This window comes from Eleutherodactylus coqui, chromosome 1, assembly GCF_035609145.1.
Source record: "Eleutherodactylus coqui strain aEleCoq1 chromosome 1, aEleCoq1.hap1, whole genome shotgun sequence".
Taxonomy (NCBI): domain Eukaryota; kingdom Metazoa; phylum Chordata; class Amphibia; order Anura; family Eleutherodactylidae; genus Eleutherodactylus; species Eleutherodactylus coqui.
In genome coordinates, this window is record NC_089837.1 from 2,340,796 (window position 1) to 2,358,056 (window position 17,261).

The 17,261-nt window shown below is 46.4% G+C and overlaps 1 protein-coding gene across 1 annotated transcript in view; it reads left to right on the plus strand.

Annotated features, from left to right (window-relative positions):
* Positions 1–17,261, plus strand: part of LOC136618030 (gastrula zinc finger protein XlCGF66.1-like) — a 461,032-nt gene that overhangs the window by 156,148 nt on the left and 287,623 nt on the right. The gene's annotated exons all lie outside the window — the stretch shown is intronic.

A 17,261-nucleotide genomic window follows, 5' to 3' on the forward strand; every position in this document is an offset into this window, starting at 1 on the left:
TATTGCCAACCAATTCAGCATTGTATACCATGGTCTTTTTGGCCATGCCGGGGCAATGAATATGACGGTGGTGTGACTGTGTGCGATTTTTTTGCAGGCATCTGGCTATCAGCGGTAAGGGAGGGAATAAGCCAGGGGCATTTCCCATTCCTGGGATAGTGCATCCAATGCTAGTGGCTGGTCTGCTGGATTTAGGGAGAAGTCCCGGCATTTTGCATTTTTTCTTGAGGCAAACAGGTCTACTTGTGGTAGCCCCCACTGGTCTGTAAGTTGTTGGAATACTTCCGGGTTGAGGGACCAGTTTCCCGGATCCAGTCTTTTCCTGCTCAGGAAGTCCGCCACCTGATTTTGAGTCCCTTTTAAATGGACCTTCGAGAGGGATGCCGTGTTGACTTCTGCCCACGATAGTATTTTGCTCGCCATATACTGCAGGCGAGGATAGCGGGTGCCTCCCTGGTGACGGAGAAAGGAAACCGTAGTCATATTATATGACAATATTTTCACATGCCTGTTTCGCAATACATGCTCTGATCTAATCAGGGCCTCCCAGACCGCCCTTAGTTCCCTTTAATTGGATGAGTGGGTACTGGTGAACCTAGACCAGGATCCCTGCAAGGCTTCACCTGCCACTTGGGCACCCCATCCTGTACCGCTGGCGTCCGTATTTATAGTGACGCACGGAGAGCGTGCCCACTGGACTGCTTTCCTCAGGTTTGATGGTGCCAGCCAACAATCTAGGGATTTTTTTACCCAAAGTGGTAGTTTGAGTTTTTCCTCCAGGGATTCCTGGCAACGATCCCAGGTCGTCAACAATTTTTGTTGTAAAGTCCTGGAGTGGAACTGAGACCAGGGAACTGCCGGAAGACAAGATGTCATTAGGCCCAGGATATGCATTGTCTCCCTTACTGACACCTCTTTTTTCTTCTGGAAATTCCGTATCTCTTTCAAAATGTGGCAAACTTTTGGTTCGGGTAAAAAGGACTGGTTTTTATTTGAATCCAGGAGGATCCCTAGAAAAATCTTTTTGGTTTCTGGGACTAGGCTAGATTTTTCATAATTAATGATCCAGCCTAGTTTTCTGAGAAGATGTAGTGTCTCCTCTAACTGAGCCCTCATGGTTTTAGCGTCGCTTGCTAGCAGTAGAAGGTCGTCTAGATAAGGGACGATTTTAATAATTGCGTTCCCGCAGGAACCTAACTGGTTCAATCATGATTTTTGTGAACACTCTAGGGGCTGATGAGATGCAGAACGGTAGGCAGATAAATTGAAAATGTTGTATGGTATTATCCATATAAACTGAAAATCTTAATTTTTGAAACATAACATGGATGGTTTCCATTTTAAACGTATAATTATTTACATAAGGATTTAACTTTTTGAGATTCAAAATAACTCTATATTTGCCGTTTGGCTTTGGGACCAAAAATAAACGGGAATAATAACCCTGGCCTTGTTCCGCCGCAGGGACAGGAATAACTGCTCCTATGTTAATCAAATTAAATACGCCCTCCTCCAATTTTGCTTGGAGATTGGGGGGCTGCCGTGGTGTTATGCAGAAATTATCGGGGGGATTCGAGTTCAGCCTGATTTTATAGCCTGTAGAGACTATCTCCAGAACCCAGGGGCTTTTTGAGATCTGCAGCCAGTTTTCTGAGTACTGGAGAAGTCTACCCCCTACCTTAACGCTTTTATCTTGGGTCAAATCTAGAGGGAAACCCCGAAGTTCTCCCTCTATCCCCTTTCGGGTAGGACCACCTACCCATCTTCCCTTTGCTTTTTCCCCTTGGAATATACTCTCTCCAAAAGGGGATGGTTTTCTTGGGTAGATAGTCCATTGGGAAGCTTAGTTTTTTTATCTGCTGCTTTCTCCAAGATTTTGTCCAGTATTGGTCCGAAAAGGTATTCGCCCACCAGAGGGATCGTGCATAACCTGGACTTGGACGTTTGGTCTCCTGCCCATGATCTGAACCATAAGGCCCGTCTGGCCGCATTCCCTAGGCCTGCACCTCTTGCAGCGAACCTCACGGACTCCCCGATGCGTCCGCTAAAAAAGCTGTCGCCTTTTTAATTAGGGGTAGACATTTGAGAAGCTCTTCCCTAGGGGTTTTTAAATGTAGGTGGGAATCCAACTGATCAAGCCATAGGTGCAGGGATCTTGCCACCGATGTGGCTGCTATGTTGGTCTCTATGACCGTAGAGGCTGATTCCCATACGCCTTTCAGAAACCCCTCCATTTTGCGCTCCATCGGATCTTTCAACTGGGAGCAGTCCTCAAAGAGGAGCGCCGTCTTTTTTGTCAGTTTTGCGACTGGAACGTCAACCTTGGGGATTACTCGCCACAGAGAGGCATCCTCTGCAGCAAAAGAGTCTTTCTTTAAAAACTTTCTGGATGATGGACCTTCGTTTGGGTTTGTGCCACTCATCCAAGATCATATTTCGCAGGTTTTCGTTAACTGGGAAGCACTTCTTGTGACGGATTCTGAGGCCCCCAAACATTTCATCTTGCACTGATCTGACCTGCGGCGTATCAGTGACCTCCATGGTGTTACGGACTGCGGAGATTAGCTCCTCCAAGTCCGTATTTGAAAAGAAGAATTTTTTATCCCCTTCTGTGGGGGTTGACAATTCCGAGGAGTCGTCTGAAAACTCTCCCTCGGAATGTTCAGGTGAAGAGATCCCATAAGTTTCGGTGCAGGCCCTTTTCCGGGATGGTCCCGGCTGGGCGTCCAAGGTTTGCTCTTTTAGTGCCTGTACTTCTTCACGCACCATTTCCCGGATACCCTGTAATAGGTTGTGTTGCTCGTCTTTAACTATTTTCGTAGCACAGTCCGAACATATGGGTCTCTTGGCGTTATCGTCCACTTTTTTTGCGCATAACGCACACCTCTTGATCCTTTTTTTCTCCTGCTTAGTTTTTAATGCTTCCTCCTATAAGGAGAAGCCATTACTAATACCAGGTGTGAAAACTTCTTTACTCACAAAAAAATATCCCCCATTTTTGTCCAAGTGGACTACTTACAGTTGGCACAATCTTATCCCCTTCAGCGCTATCCATATTTGCTCAGCGAGGAAGGAAGAGATGCCTAGGACATGAAAGGGATCATTCATTTTTGAATTTGGCGCCTTTAAGCGCCCGCACTGCGTCTGACGTCATCCCTCTGACATCGCCCCATACCCGGAAGCCGGCCGCCGCGCCGCCGCTAGACGCCGGGGAGCAGGAGCACAGAGCAGTCGCACCTGCACCTGCCGCTCCCTTCCCACTGAAGATGCCGATTCTCCGGATGGAGCGAGGAAGCTGCCTCCCCTGGCCGGATACCCCGCACCTCGGTGAGTAGCGCTCGCAGCTCCATCCATCCTCAGCACGGAGAACTCCTCCTGTGTCCATTTGGGACAGGAAGACACTGGAGTCAAGTGGTGGGAGGTGGCCTTTTAAAGAACTCCTTCTTCCTGTCCCAAGGATCACAGGCGGAGCAACCTCCATGTGTGCGGTCATGATGGATGCTATGGAAAGAGAGTTACCTCAGAGATGACCAGAGAGAGTTACCTCACAGATGACCAGAGAGAGTTACCTCACAGATGACCAGAGAGAGTTACCTCACAGATGACCAGAGAGAGTTACCTCACAGATGACCAGAGAGAGTTACCTCACAGATGACCAGAGAGAGAGTTACCTCAGATGACCAGAGAGAGTGAGTTACCTCAGAGATGACCAGAGAGAGTGAGTTACCTCAGAGATGACCAGAGAGAGTGAGTTACCTCAGAGATGACCAGAGAGAGTGAGTTACCTCAGAGATGACCAGAGAGAGTGAGTTACCTCAGAGATGACCAGAGAGAGTGAGTTACCTCAGAGATGACCAGAGAGAGTGCGTTACCTCAGAGATGACCAGAGAGAGCGAGTTACCTCAGAGATGACCAGAGAGAGAGAGAGTTACCTCAGAGATGACCAGAGAGAGAGAGAGAGTTACTTCAGAGAGGTCTAGAGAGAAAATTACTTCAGAGAGGACCAGAGAGAGAGAGAGAGAGAGATATACCTCAGAGAAAACCAGAGAGAAAGAGAGTTACCTCAGAGATGACCAGAGAGAGAGAGAGAGTTACCTCAGAGATGACCAGAGAGAGAGAGAGAGTTACCTCAGAGATGACCAGAGAGAGAGAGAGAGTTACCTCAGAGATGACCAGAGAGAGAGAGAGAGAGTTACCTCAGAGATGACCAGAGAGAGAGAGAGAGTTACCTCAGAGATGACCAGAGAGAGAGAGAGAGAGTTACCTCAGAGATGACCAGAGAGAGAGAGAGAGAGAGAGTTACCTCAGAGATGACCAGAGAGAGAGAGAGAGAGAGAGAGTTACCTCAGAGAGAGAGAGAGAGAGAGAGAGAGAGTTACCTCAGAGGTGACCAGAGAGAGAGAGAGAGAGAGAGAGAGAGTTACCTCAGAGATGACCAGAGAGAGAGAGAGAGAGAGAGAGAGAGAGGGTGAGAGAGGTACCTCAGAGATGAACAGAAAGAGAGAGTTACCTCAGAGATGACCAGAGAGAGAGAGTTACCTCAGAGATGACCAGAGAGAGAGAGAGAGAGTTACCTCAGAGATGAGCAGATAGAGAGAGAGAGAGAGTTACCTCAGAGATGACCAGAGAGAGAGAGAGTTACCTCAGAGATGACCAGAGAGAGAGAGAGAGTTACCTCAGAGATGACCACAGAGAGAGAGAGAGAGAGAGAGTTACCTCAGAGATGACCAGAGAGAGAGAGAGAGAGAGAGAGTTACCTCAGAGAGAGAGAGAGAGAGAGAGTTACCTCAGAGGTGACCAGAGAGAGAGAGAGAGAGAGAGAGAGAGTTACCTCAGAGATGACCAGAGAGAGAGAGAGAGAGAGAGTTACCTCAGAGATGACCAGAGAGAGAGAGAGAGAGTTACCTCAGAGATGACCAGAGAAAAGGTTACCTCAGATATGACCAGAGAGAGAGAGAGTTACCTCAGAGATGACCAGAGAGAGAGAGAGAGAGTTACCTCAGAGATGACCAGAGAGAGAGAGAGAGAGAGAGAGTTACCTCAGAGATGAGCAGATAGAGAGAGAGAGAGTTACCTCACAGATGACCAGAGAGAGTTACCTCACAGATGACCAGAGAGAGAGTTACCTCAGAGATGACCAGAGAGAGTGAGTTACCTCAGAGATGACCAGAGAGAGTGAGTTACCTCAGAGATGACCAGAGAGAGTGAGTTACCTCAGAGATGACCAGAGAGAGTGAGTTACCTCAGAGATGACCAGAGAGAGTGCGTTACCTCAGAGATGACCAGAGAGAGCGAGTTACCTCAGAGATGACCAGAGAGAGAGAGAGTTACTTCAGAGAGGTCTAGAGAGAAAATTACTTCAGAGAGGACCAGAGAGAGAGAGAGAGATATACCTCAGAGAAAACCAGAGAGAAAGAGAGTTACCTCAGAGATGACCAGAGAGAGAGAGAAAGAGAGTTACCTCAGAGATGACCAGAGAGAGAGAGAGAGAGAGTTACCTCAGAGATGACCAGAGAGAGAGAGAGAGAGAGAGTTACCTCAGAGATGACCAGAGAGAGAGAGAGTTACCTCAGAGATGACCAGAGAGAGAGAGAGAGAGAGTTACCTCAGAGATGACCAGAGAGAGAGAGAGAGAGAGAGAGAGAGAGAGTTACCTCAGAGATGACCAGAGAGAGAGAGAGAGAGAGTTACCTCAGAGATGACCAGAGAGAGAGAGAGAGAGAGTTACCTCAGAGGTGACCAGAGAGAGAGAGAGAGAGAGAGAGAGAGTTACCTCAGAGATGACCAGAGAGAGAGAGAGAGAGTTACCTCAGAGATGACCAGAGAGAGAGAGAGTTACCTCAGAGATGACCAGAGAGAGAGAGAGAGAGAGAGAGAGTGAGAGAGGTACCTCAGAGATGAACAGAAAGAGAGAGTTACCTCAGAGATGACCAGAGAGGGAGAGTTACCTCAGAGATGACCAGAGAGAGAGAGAGAGAGAGTTACCTCAGAGATGACCAGAGAGAGAGAGAGTTACCTCAGAGATGAGCAGATAGAGTTACCTCACAGATGACCAGAGAGAGTGAGTTACCTCAGAGATGACCAGAGAGAGTGAGTTACCTCAGAGATGACCAGAGAGAGTGAGTTACCTCAGAGATGACCAGAGAGAGTGAGTTACCTCAGAGATGACCGAGGAGAGAGAGTTACCACAGAGAGGACCAGAGATAGAAAGAGACAGTTACCTCAGAGAGGACCAGAGAGAGAGAGAGTTACCTCAGAGAGGACCAGAAAGAGCCAGATTTACCTCAGAAATGACGAGAGAGAGAGAGAGAGAGAGTTACCTCAGAGATGACCAGAGAGAGAGAGAGAGAGAGAGTTACCTCAGGGATGACCAGAGAGAGAGAGAGAGTTACCTCAGACATGACCAGAGAGAGAGAGAGAGTTACCTCAGACATGACCAGAGACAGAGAGAGAGAGAGAGAGTTACCTCAGACATGACCAGAGACAGAGAGAGAGAGAGAGTTACCTCAGACATGACCAGAGACAGAGAGAGAGAGTTACCTCAGACATGACCAGAGACAGAGAGAGAGAGTTACCTCAGACATGACCAGAGACAGAGAGAGACAGTTACCTCAGACATGACCAGAGACAGAGAGAGAGAGTTACCTCAGACATGACCAGAGACAGAGAGAGAGTTACCTCAGACATGACCAGAGAGAGAGAGAGAGTTACCGCAGAGATGTCCAGAGAGAGAGAGAGTTACCTCAGAGAGGACCAGAGAGAGCGAGAGTCACCTCAGAAATGACCAGAGAGAGAGAGTTACCCCACAGATGACCAGAGAGAGTTACCTCACAGATGACCAGAGAGAGTTACCTCACAGATGACCAGAGAGAGTTACCTCACAGATGTCCAGAGAGAGAGTTACCTCAGAGATGACCAAAGAGAGTTACCTCAGAGATGACCAGAGAGAGTGAGTTACCTCAGAGATGACCAGAGAGAGTGAGTTACCTCAATGATGACCAGAGAGAGTGCGTTACCTCAGAGATGACCAGAGAGTGCGTTACCTCAGAGATGACCAGAGAGAGCGAGTTACCTCAGAGATGACCAGAGAGAGTTACCTCAGAGATGACCAGAGAGAGAGAGAGAGAGAGTTACCTCAGAGATGACCAGAGAGAGAGAGAGAGAGAGAGAGTTACCTCAGAGATGACCAGAGAGAGAGAGAGAGTTACTTCAGAGAGGTCTAGAGAGAGAATTACCTCAGAGAGGACCAGAGAGAGAGAGAGAGAGAGAGATACCTCAGAGAAAACCAGAGAGAAAGAGAGTTACCTCAGAGATGACCAGAGAGAAAGAGAGTTACCTCAGAGATGACCAGAGAGAAAGAGAGTTACCTCAGAGATGACCAGAGAGAGAGAGAGAGAGAGAGTTACCTCAGAGATGACCAGAGAGAGAGAGAGAGAGAGAGTTACCTCAGAGATAACCAGAGAGAGAGAGAGACCTCAGAGATGACCAGAGAGAGAGAGAGACCTCAGAGATGACCAGAGAGAGAGTTACCTCAGAGATGACCAGAGAGAGAGAGAGTTACCTCAGAGATGACGAGAGAGAGAGAGCGAGAGAGAGAGAGAGAGTTACCTCAGAGAAGACCAGAGAGAGAGAGAGAGATAGAGAGAGAGAGAGAGTTACCTCAGAGATGACCAGATGGAGAGAGTTACCTCAGAGATGACCAGAGAGAGTGAGTTACCTCAGAGATGACCAGAGAGAGTGAGTTACCTCAGAGATGACCAGAGAGAGAGAGTTACCTCAGAGAGAGAGAGAGAGAGAGTTACCTCAGAGATGACCAGAGAGAGAGAGTTACCTCAGAGAGAGAGAGAGAGAGTTACCTCAGAGATTACCAGAGAGAGAGAGTTACCTCAGAGATGACCAGAGAGAGTTACCTCAGAGATGACCAGAGAGAGTTACCTCAGAGATGACCAGAGAGAGAGAGAGAGTTACCTCAGAGATGACCAGAGAGAGTTACCTTAGAGATGACCAGAGAGAGTTACCTCAGAGATGACCAGAGAGAGTTACCTCAGAGATGACCAGAGAGAGAGAGAGAGAGTTACCTCAGAGATGACCAGAGAGAGAGAGTTACCTCAGAGATGACCAGAGAGAGAGAGAGAGTTACCTCAGAGATGACCAGAGAGAGAGAGAGAGAGTTACCTCAGAGATGACCAGAGAGAGAGAGAGAGAGTTACCTCAGAGATGACCAGAGAGAGAGAGAGAGAGTTACCTCAGAGATGACCAGAGAGAGAGAGTTCCCTCAGAGATGACCAGAAAGAGAGAGAGAGTTCCCTCAGAGATGACCAGAGAGAGAGAGAGAGTTACCTCAGAGATGACCAGAGAGAGAGAGTTACCTCAGAGATGACCAGAGAGAGAGAGAGTTACCTCAGAGATGACCAGAGAGAGAGAGAGTTACCTCAGAGATGACTAGAGAGAGAGAGAGAGAGTTACCTCAGAGATGACCAGAGAGAGAGAGAGTTACCTCAGAGATGACCAGAGAGAGAGAGAGTTACCTCAGAGATGACCAGAGAGAGAGAGAGTTACCTCAGAGATGACCAGAGAGAGAGAGAGTTACCTCAGAGATGACCAGAGAGAGAGAGAGTTACCTCAGAGATGACCAGAGAGAGAGAGAGTTACCTCAGAGATGACCAGAGAGAGAGAGAGAGTTACCTCAGAGATGACCAGAGAGAGAGAGAGAGTTACCTCAGAGATGACTAGAGAGAGAGTTACCCCAGAGATGAGCAGAGAGAGAGAGAGAGAGTTACCTCAGAGATGACCGGAGAGAGAGAGTTACCTCAGAGATGACAGAGAGAGAGAGTTACTTCAGAGATGACCAGAGAGAAAGTCAACTTTGTGGCTAAAGAAGGTGGGTATTATCAAGGTTCAGGCTCATACCAAAGAACAAACAAAGAAGAGTAATGGAAACTGAAGAGAAGAGCGGATCTAGCAGCCAAAGCCTCAGCGCTGCTACCCCTGCCCTCTGTGAGTGGGTGCACAGTGCTACCTGTGCAGGGGAAGATGGATAAGCAGCTCCTGCAGACCCTTCCGGATCAAGCCACAGCATAGGAGAAAGAGGAATGAACTAAAGAAATCTGAGTCCAGGGATGGGGAGGGGCTGTGGAAGGTGGATCCTAGGTTATACCTACCTACAGTACTTCATCCAATGACATGTGCTCTCTCCCATGGATCTACTCATCAATCCAAGGAGGCCATGGTGAGTCTAGTGAGTCCACATTGGGTAGCGCCAGGATTTCATAATGCTGCCACCAGGTTTGTGCAAGGTTGTGTCATCTGTGCCTGCCATAACATTGGGAAAACTGTTAAAGTCCCACTTGAATGAACTCCAAAGCTCTTGTACCCGTTCCAGCAACAAATTGACTTCTTTCAGCTTCCTGAAAGTGGGGTACATGAGTATGTTCTCATTTGTGGGACATTTTGTCAGGGTGGCCAGAAAGTTGGCCCTGTGCTAAAGCAAATGCAACAACCATTGCAAAGAAAAGCTTGTCAGAGGTGATTTATAGTGTTAGGATTCTGGTGTCAACTGTCCATCTTGTCCCCAGTCAGCCATCTTATAAGCTTCAAATTAATTCTCTTTACAAACCAACGTGTCTCCTTTAAGTATTGTATGCCTTTTTAGATCAATTTCCTTTTTACAAATTGAGATATGAATTGTCTGGGCGTGCAGCCAGCATCACTAATGCAGCAGATTCTCAGGCTCATGTATCAGTTGTTATGTCTTAAAGTTTAGTGATAAAATGTATTGTTTGTCTAGTTCTCCTAACTACACTTTCTAACCCTGGGAAATGACTTGTGTACAGTGTTGGCATAAAGCCACTCTCTTTCTTCTTCCATAAAGGTCTATGTTTTTGCAATACATTTTAGAATTCTTTGGAATACAACCTGTTTGGTGTTTCACGTTGACTTCTCCAGGCCTGCTATACATTCACCATTAATTTGGAGCCCTAGCAACATAATACAGGGGTCCCTGGAATTTTCCTAACAAATTGGCGCCCAACGTGTGGCTTAGGGCAAGCCAAAGAAGACCACCATACCCCGATTCTCGGAACCTGAGTGTGAAGGAGCAGCCTGGAACCACAGACTGAAAAACAGCACTGTACGGTAAGACATTATCTTGCCACTTTGATCTGTGCTTCTTGACTGATCTTTCTCCAGTCTTGGAACTGAGAGAAGCAGTTTTGAGATTTGTGTATACACACACACACACACACACACACACACACACACACACACACACACATACACATACACAATCAAGCTCTTTCTTACGGACAGCTTGATTGGAAGCCCTCTTAGGAAGAGGGAAGAAGTACAGACAGAAGGGAAGGGAGGGAGGAAACAGTACACCAAGTAAGAAATTGGGAAATTCAAATGGGGAAATGCACATAGATGGAAGACAGCTAGAGAAATATTTGAGGAAAGAGAAGGTAAATAAAGCTGTGGGGAAGGGATGCTGTAAAATATTACAACAGTCAGGATGCTGGGAGAATGGAATCTTAGATCAGCATGCTTGGAACAGATTCAGGAAAAGCCATGGGGGCTGATTGAAAGATAATGGATTAGAAGGAATGTTGTGAAGTTGGATCAAGGCGAGTGAAGCAACAGATAAGATGGGTTATCAGAAAAAGGAATCTAAAGGACATATGTACTGTGCACCCCTTATACTCCAATGTGCTACCCACCACCATATGCACAATCCTCAGCTCCAAAAGGTCCGACCGGTTTGACCTGTATCGTGTGCAGCGAACAAAATTCTGATCGCAAAAAAGTCCTGCTTTGCCTGTGGGGCTGCATGCCTGAACAGGACGGTAGGAATTTTCACCATGGTGACAAGATGTCTGGCAGTGGCAGAGATGTTGCAGGTGGAGGGAGAAGGGAGTGAAGGAAGCAATGATGAGGATAGTAAGAAAACCAGCACAGGGGCTAGTTCCTCCAAGTTTACCCAACAAACACCACAGACACTGATGCTGACTGAGTATAAACCTTGGACCCCACAAGAACATATGTCCCTAATGCAATAAGTCCCGGATCCGATATCTAGACCTTTGCCTTTCTATAGGCAGTTGATTCAGATACAAAGTGCATATAATACCATCTGGGCAAATTTGGCCCCATTAGTTACCCTTAAGGCTGGGAAAGCAATGGGGGGGGGGGGGGCATCTTCTCCCTCTGTGGACCGCAGGGCTTCTGTGCGGTCCATTGCCGATTCCAGCCTCCTGATTGGCTGGAATCGGCACGTGACGGGGCGGAGCTACACGGAGCTACACAGAGCCCCATTGAGAAGATAAGAAGACCCGGACTGCGCAAGCGCGTCTAATTTGGCCATTAGACGGCGAAAATTAGACGGCAACCATGGAGACGAGGACGCCAGCAACGGAGCAGGTAAGTGAAAAACTTTTTATAACTTCTGTATGGCTCATAATTAATGCACAATGTATATTACAAAGTGCATTAATATGGCCATACAGAAGTGTATAGACCCACTTGCTGCCTCGGGACAACCCCTTTAATGCAGGAAATTCCCGAGACAGAAAAAAACATCATGCCTCCTCCTCCTCCTCTGGGGTACCAGACATAAAAAACAGGCGACCCCCCTTCCCCCTCCCCCCCGCACCTTTTTCCAATCACAGTGGAAACAGAAGGAGCAGCAGTCTACATGCAGGTGGAAGTGTTAAATCATGAGATTCCATTTCTTATATATACGGGGGCTGCCATGTCCATTATACAGGGGCACCTTGTACCTCCACCCCATAGACAGCAGACTACACAATCAGTAGTGGGGTTGGAAGGGAAGCCTGTTGCATTACAAGAAACTGAACCCCTTCCACTCCAATTTAGGGGTAAAAAGGTAATTGCTAAGCTGCTGGTGAGTGATGATATTCCTATCTCTGTTATTGGCACTGACCTCTTACAAGCTCTACCTGCATCCATCAAATTCTTACCGGATGGATCGGTACGCGTTAAGACCTCAGGCGCCAGTTCAGAAGAGTTTTGTAAACTATCTCCTCTCTTGGTGGAGCCGGCTCATGTGTTTGTCCTGACAGCTGCTGAAGAAACCCAGCTTTCTGCAGTTGCTGACAAATTGTGGGCCATCTCCAAGACAAACATAGGGAAATTGAATGTACCCCCTATGATGGTAGATCTAAAACCAGGATATACACCCCCCAGAGTTAAACAGTATCTCCTTAGTTTCCCACAAGAAGATGCCATTGGGGAACAAGTGGGAGACTTGGTTCAAATGGGGGCTTTGCGTGAGATACGTTCTCCAGCAAACACCCCTCCATTTTCCAGTTAAGAAAAAGATATAAAAAGGTCAGCCGGACACCTACCGCATGGTCCATGACCTCCGAGAGGTGAACAGGGTTATGGTTTAGGACCCTCCTTTAGTGCCCAATCCCCACACCTTACTGGCACAGGTACCTTCTACCGCCACACACTTTATGGTGTCGGACCTCACAAATGCTTATTTCAGTGTGCCCCTGCACCCTGACTGCCAAAACCATTTTGCCTTCACCTTTAAAAGGTAAACCGTATGCGGGGACTGTTCTCCCGCAGGGAGCTCAGAATTCACCAACCATGTGCACTCAGGTGCTGCAGTCAGTATTGCAGGGTTGGCCTCTCCCACTGGGGTGGTTCTTCTGCAATATGTTGATGGTCTTTTTCTGTGTGCGCCAGACTTGGAAGCCTGCCAACAGGCCACACTTTAACTGTTGATTTTCCTTGCAGGAAGTGGCTGCAAAGCTTCAAAAGAAAAAAATCTTTAGTTTTGCAAAACAAAAGTTGTTTTCTTGGGTCATTGCCTGGCTTAAGGAACCAGAGGCCACTGTCCAGGAAATGTTAGGATTCTGGTTTTACCTGTCCATCTTGTCCCCAGTCAGCCATCTTATAAGCTTCAAATATATTCTCTTTATAAACTAACTTGTGTCTCCTTTAAGCATTTTATGCCTTTTTAGATCAATTTCCTTTTACAAACTGAGATATGAATTGTCTAGGCGTGCAGCCAGCATCACCAGTGCAGCAGATTCTCAGGCTCATGTATCAGTTGTTATGTCTTAAAGTTTAGTGATAAAATGTATTGTTTGTCTGTTTTCCAATCAACGTCTAATTCTCCTAACTGCACTTTCTAACCATGGGAAATGACTTGTATACAGCATTGGCATAAAGCCACTCCCTCTCTTCTTCCATAAAGGTCTATGTTCTTGCAATACATTTTAGAATTCTTTGGATACAGCCTGTTTGGTGTGTCACATTGACTTCTCCAAGCCTGCTATTCATTCACCATTAATTTGCAACCCAGCAACATATTACAGGGGTCCCTGGAATACCCCTAACAATAGGTATGGAGTGCCAGAAGTGATTGGAGGTGACAGAGGTACACCTCTGAGGTGTGCCGAGAAGTTATGAGGGCATTGGGGATTGAGCAAGCGTTTCAGTATCTTTCTATAACTTTGCACTCTATTAGAATATATAATAAGACTGGTCTTAGTCCTTATGAAGTGCTTTTCGCTGTCCCTCCAAAAACAGGCTTGCACTCACATTTGACATCCTGTGTAGAGACTTTGCAGAAAACATTGCAACAGATTCATAAACATGTTTTCAGATCCATTCCAGATCCATCATTACTGCAAGGTGCTCATAATATGCAACCAGAGGATTGGGTAACCATACAGAAGCACGTCAGGAGGGCCCCAAAACCTGCTTTGAAGGCCCTTATTAAGTCCGGTTGACCATTTCTACCTCTGTAAAAGGTACAAGGCAGATAAACATGGATCGATGCATCCCACTGCAATTGATTTGTGGCTCACAAAGACTAATCAGAAGTACTGAATCTTCCTGATTGCATTGTTTACTGTTTTAATGATTCCAATGATGTCTAGTGAGCACGCTTCAAATTCAGGATGTAGCAACACGTCTATTATTGTATCCCGGATGAGGACTTTGTTAGATGGTGGGATCTGCTCTCATGCCCCTGTATCAGCTAAAGCAATGCCTTATTTTGCATCCCCATTGACAGAACATGAGTTGCTTACAGCAGTTGTGTTGAAATCTGCCTCCTATATCTTTAGCTGAGGATGAAAGTAAAACTGCCGTAGCACTGCCCGTGACCGGGTGGACCAAAGATCCCTGGTGGCAAGTTAGCATAACTACAAATTAAAGGATAAGGATGGTAGATAGTACATTAACAGTTGTTTTTTTTTATACAAGGGCTTATATTTTAAGACCCCCGAAAATTCTGACGACTGCTACATAGTCACACAACTTTGTAGTGCCACAAAATCGCAATATTGCCGTGAGATAATGAAGCGATATTGCACAAAACACAGCTGCAATATTGCTGTCACCTGTCTGAAAGAGGCCTTAATCCTGGTGACAAGTCAACATAAAGCGGTGCTAGATCACCTTACAGCATCCTAAGGAGCTCTCTGTCAAATAGTGAGTCCACCATGTTGTCATTATATGATCCGTCCTGAACATTGCAAGTTACTCATGATATAGAGCAGGCTAGAAATGTAAATGTATCTGATGAGGAACTAGCATGGCCAGAATGGTTATCCTACTTGAACCCAAACATTTGGTTCAAAGGGTTAGGTGGCAGGGGAACTGGTGTTCTGCATATATTTTTGCAGGTTGTGTTTCTAATCTTGGTTGTAGTCATAATCGTTAAGGTTCTTATTTCACTTTTCCAGGGAGAATTATGAAAAGTAACTATGTGTTTTCCAGGAAAACTCCAGTGGGACATCACAAGCAACCTGAGCCTGACATACATGTTCTGGCTTTTATTACAACTGCTAAACTGCCGTGTAGATTTTTGTGGTCAGGGACATAGCATACAGCAGATAAGAGTTATCATACTGAAGGGCAATTTTAAGTTGCAGCGTCACAGAAAAAATTGGGAGTACAAATGTATGGCCATGTTTGATACCCTCAAGAATAGAATGAACCTAAGCCTGGGATTCTTGCATAACTGGAAAATATGAAAGGTCTGAAGGAGGTCAAGAAGGATGTCCTCTTCTCAATAATTTTTTTTTTTTGAAACTTCATAAAAATTCAGAACTTGACTTGTATTAATGTTGCCATCCAATAGGTGGTGCTGCATCTCTTTTCATGTGCAGATTGAAGGAGAGATAGGACACATCATAAAACTGTCACATTCCTGAACTCAGTGAACTGATTAAGTATTTATGTCTCAGCTCAGTTTGTCTGTTTTAAGTTTTGAGTGTAAAACAGTCCCAAATTTCTGTGTGTGAACATTTGTATTTCAATCAAGAGGGGTGTTGTTACAGTACTAGTAGGGTGCACAGGTACGCACGGTGCAGGACTCCCTGACCCTCACCCTCGCCAATGTCCCTTCCTGGAGGTAGCCCCGAAGGTGGACACTGCCTAGTGGCAGGACAGGAAGGAACCGCCGTACCTATGCAGATGACAACTTCCTAGTACTGTCAGGCTAGGCCGATAGAATAAACCTGACAGGAAACCACGGAACACAGGCAGAGTTGGATGGAGGCAGGGTAACTTTCACTGGAGCAGGAGCAAAGTCAGACACACAGGGAACGGAACCAATAACTGGCAACTGCTATTAGCAGCTGCCAGACTATATTCAGGAGTCACCGCCCCTTGGGCGGAGACCAATCATGACGGCTGACTGGAGCTCCCAGCCAGACACTAACTCACAGAGGTAGAGCGCGTGCGCCTCTCATAGCAGGCACGCACAGGCATGCATGCCACACGCCGCACCCACACACCGGAGCATGGCGCCGCCTCTCGTCCATCTGAACATGGGCGCAACTGCATCCCAAAATGCCGCGGCAAACCCCGCCACTGCCACCCGTGGTCCCTGACCAGCCTCATGGTAACAGGTGTCCTCTCTGCATTCATATGTTATATATGTGCCCCATCCAAACCAGTTCCATTCTAGCCTGATGAAGGATCGATAGAAGACTCGAAAGCTTGCTGTAACATCATGTATTTTTGTTAGCCATTAAAAGGTATCATATCTACAAGATTACCTGCTTTCTCTCAATGAGGACAATCACACTTTGCTCTACTGGCTAACACTGTACCAAACCTTTTTTTCGATTATGTAGAAAAGAGACTCTGCCAGAGTGTGATGACTACATGTGCTGCGGACAAGTATTGTCATCATAAATAGCCAAAGAATTCATACGATGGCCTACAAATGAGAATATCCAATGGTTTATTATTGTTACATTATTGCACTTCTACTCCTCATAGACTAATGCAGTAACCATATGTTATCCGATTATTGTTTTTGATATATGTGTATATTCCATAGTTACGTATTGCAGAATGCTTATAGATGCAGGGACAGAAGAGGTTTGAACTGTGTAGAGGCGTTATGGGCAGATCCTTAATATACCTTAGTAGGCAGAAACTGTTTAGGTGAGGAAAAGCAGGTATTTCCCTGCAGCAATGCTTTATCATAGCGATCATGGGTGTTATGGTACAAGTCCCCACAGGGACATAAATAGTGTAAAGAAAGGATAAAAAGAGTGTAAAAAAAAAAGTAAAAAAATCCAATTTTTTTGTGCTTTTTTTCCCCCTATTAGTATAAAAAATGTTATCAAAAAAATTAAAATCACACATATTTGGTATCATCTATAGATGAGCGAGTATACTCGCTAAAGGCAATTGCTCGAGACTGAAGGTTCGGGTGCCGGCAGCAGGCATGGAGCTGCTGGGGAGAGCGGGGCAGAACGGAGGGGAGATCTCTCTCTCCCGCTCCCCCCCCCCCCCCCGCTCCCTCCTGCTGACAGCCGCTACTCACCGCTCCCCCGCGCCGGCACCCGAACCTGCAGTCTCGAGCGGGGGAGATACTCGCTAAAGTCAATGCTCGCTGGAGCAATTGCCTTTAGCGAGTATACTCGCTCATCTCTAGTATCATCGTATCCAGCATGCCCTGTATAACAAATAGAACATACTTTTCATCCAGCACGGCACAAAGTGTAAAAAAAAAACTGAGGCAAATGTCTCCCAAAAAAGCAACAAAAGTGATCTATTCATGGAAAAATAAAAAAGTTATAGGACTTTGAATGCAAAGATTTAGAAAAACAAATAATTTCCAGAAAAACAGGATTTTATTGTGGAAAAGTGGCACAGGGTGGGAGCTCCTGCCACGTCCCATTGATGTCACCCGGCAAGAGGCGGAGGGAGTTTAGTAGAGCCACTGCTAAACTCCCTTCCACCTCTTTTCTGGCAGCTCTCATAGG